This window comes from Musa acuminata, chromosome BXJ2-1 (genome assembly GCF_036884655.1).
Source record: "Musa acuminata AAA Group cultivar baxijiao chromosome BXJ2-1, Cavendish_Baxijiao_AAA, whole genome shotgun sequence".
NCBI lineage: Eukaryota > Viridiplantae > Streptophyta > Magnoliopsida > Zingiberales > Musaceae > Musa > Musa acuminata.
The window spans coordinates 19720338-19723889 of NC_088338.1; positions in this window are offsets into that span (position 1 = coordinate 19720338).

Sequence of the window (3552 nt, forward strand, 5' to 3'; positions counted from 1 at the left end):
ACAGGTTTGAATGATGGTAATAGTAGCAATTCATCATATTGTAAGATATCAACATGTAAAACTGCGAAGTAAGATTTTAATATCATTACAAGATACAAACAAGGCATAATGCAAATTATAGCAATCATAGCATCAATTCATATATCTCTTGGTGATGCAAGCATGACATTAATACTTATATATTTCTCCCCCTTTGTCATCAACAAAAAATATGGTAATTGTGATAGCAGGAGAACAATAAGTGAATTTTGAGCATAAGTGTGATAGTTGTTCATGCCTTTACAGGTTATTTTCCAAGCATATAAAGGAAAGCATGATACATAGATTGCTTTGAATACTTCTTCTTTTTTATTTGTTTTAATCTTTTTGCATGAAGGAGGAAGGCTATTTGTGATTTTACTTTGAGTGAAGTTAAAATCGATGAGAGATTAAATCATGCTTCATTTTTACAAGGATCAAGATATGTATGTGAAACAAATCTTTGCAAGTAAAAACACTATCATCCATATTTCAAGATGGAATTTATAAGCAGGAATCATTTCATCAAATCCATTTCAGAAAAATATTTTTTATAAGTGTATGAGAAAATCCGATTGTTAGGATACCAATTGTTAAGCGAATCCGAAAATAAAATTAACACTTTCATGCATTCGGACAAGACTATGCTATTGATTTTCAAATACAATCATGAAGACAAAACATGCTTATTGTTATGGAAATTTTTGTATTCAACACATAATTTCCAACATGTTATTTAAGCATGTAATGGCAATCAAGTGATTTGATCATTCAATAAAGTCCGAAAGATAATTTTAACTAGTTTATGTATTCGGACACATCAACATTCCTAATTCTCTTCTTATGAAATCAAATTGTTCTTCACTTAGAGGTTTTGTAGAAATATCAGCTAGTTGATGTTTAATATTATGACAATATGACGCATCAACTGCATTGGTATATCATTTTCACAAATCATATTTATCATGGAAACCAAAACATTTAATTTCAATGTAAAATCCGATAGTGAGTAACGATATTAAACAATGAGTGATGTTCGTAACTCTGCTCACAAACAAATACATCAGGTAACCATATCAAAGATCAAGGCACAGGGCATTGTGATGAGTAACATAAAGAGTTTATAACAACAATAGGTGATATATACACGTACAAGCTCATTCAGGAGGTGGAAAATTAAAGTGCCTAAATAAAGAGTCAAATTATCGATGAATTTGCTGTAGCTCAGATAGGATTTGATCTTGTCGATGTCCAAGCCGTTCTTGTCTTTGTTCAAATCGGTCCATCTGAATCCCAATATCTTCGACAGATGATGTATGTGCTTGCTCAAATGAATGTGTTTCCTCAAAGGGACAAATCGGAGGAGATTGAGTACCCCTAAAGACTGGTGTTTTCGGTTCTGGTTCAGGTTGAGGGGGATCGGTTCTTCTAGGCATTCTAACCCAATTACCGTTTCTATAAACACATCTTAATCAGTGAAGTAGACTTTTATTTATTATGCTAAACTGTTAGGACTCTAGCTAGGAGAGTCCTAATTGAGAGGGACATTCATGTAAAACTATTAGGACTTTAGCTAGGAGTGTCCTAATTGAGAGGGACATTCGGTTAGGACTCTAGCTAGGAGAGTCCTAATTGAGAGGGACATTCTGTTAGGACTCTAGTTAGGAGAGTCCTAATTGAGAGGGATATTCATGTAGGAGGTTTTTTCTTAGAGAAGAATTAGGAGTTGTAAGGGAATAGGAGTCTTGAGTAGGAGTCATATTAGGAGTTGGTTAGAAGTAAGAGTCTTAAGTAGGAGTCCTATTAGGAGTTAGGGTTTAGAAGCCCTATAAATAGCCATGTATTCCTCCTCTTTTCTCAAGCAATAGATGAATCTTTTCTGCAGCCTTTGAGCAGCAACTCGAAGGGAGGAACCCCTATAGAGTTCCAAGGAGGCCGATCCCCTAAAGAGATCAACCCCAAGTTTAGAATCTGCAAGGGTTCTAACACCTGGTATCAGAGCAGCGTTCTTGGCGTCTCGCTGCCCTTCCACAGCCATCCATCAACCCTCTACAACCATTCAAAGCAATTCCCACAATTGCTTAAAAGATCGTCACCGAATTCCGCCATCATCTCCACCACCGCGGATCATCCTTTGATCTCCCCATGAATTGCAACAGGTTCTGGTTTCCTACCTTACTGCTGCTGCAATTTAGTTATCCTTACTCGAAAATCCAAAAAAAAAAAATTGTTCCTATATTGCTGCATAAACTTTTCGTCACAAAGTTTTCATCTCTACGACGAAAGATACATTGCAGAATTCCAGCCGCATAGCACCATCTGTTTGATCTTGCTACTCTGCTTTTTCTATCTAAATTTCTATGAAATTTTTATGACATCTTTGACACTTCCTAACAGTGGATTTCCCTTTCATTTCATCAAAAAATTCTCAATATAAACTACTGATCTTTTATGTCCAATCTGCTGCACTTGAATTGCAGAATTCAAGCCGCATAGCACCATCTGTTTGATCTTGCTACTGTACTTTTTCTATCCAAATTTCTATGAAATTTTTATGACATCTTTGACACTTCCTAACAGTGGATTTCCCTTTAGTTTCATCGAAAAATTCTCAATATAAACTACTGATCTTTTATGTCCAATCTGCTGCACTTGAAAATCTATGATGCAGAAAATTTCAGCTGCATATCGTTGCCTTAACCCATCTATTTGCAATCTTTTTTGAATGAAATTTCTTATACACTTCATAGATCATCTTGGCTTCTATCTAAGATTGATCTATTAAGAAATTCATCTCTAAAAACGATTTTATGTTGCTGCAAATTTTCATCGTAACCCGCTGAAATTTTTCGACGATAATTCTGCAATTGCAACTTGCACCAATTTCCTTGCTGTTATACTGCCAAAATTTTCTTGATTAAATTAGATATCCTTGCTGTAATATAAACTGTGATTTTGCTATCAATTCCCTCCTCAATTTTCTCAAGTGTTTGGTGGAAATTACGTCGAGAAACCGTTGTTTCTTCGACGACAATTCTACTCTTACAAGACAGCACATACTTGCTGCAACTTCCACGGATTTCTGTCAAACCTTTGCTACCATCTACCACAGATCCAAAACTTTCATCCACAACCCTAAAACTCTACCAAACCACACCCTCAAACTGCACCCAAAATAGCCACAAAACAAGCCTAAATCGTAGCCTACATCCACCGATCCACCAACCCTTTCGACCATCACTTCTCTCAACCTATACATGCCTTTAACCTGACAACAAAAGAGAGATCTTAACATCATAGATTTGGAGGCATATACTATGGTATCTAAGGAGGCAATCGATGCTAAATTCGAAGCTTTGGAGGCGCGAATGGAGGATAAGATTCGGACGCTCTTTACCAACTCAGATTGGGCCGACTACTAAGCCCGAAAAAATCATATCACGGAGAGAGCTTTGCCCAATTGCACCAGGCCCGAAGAGATGAGTTCCAAGGGAGGGGAGGCTCTATGATCGATCCTAACTATCCATACATAAG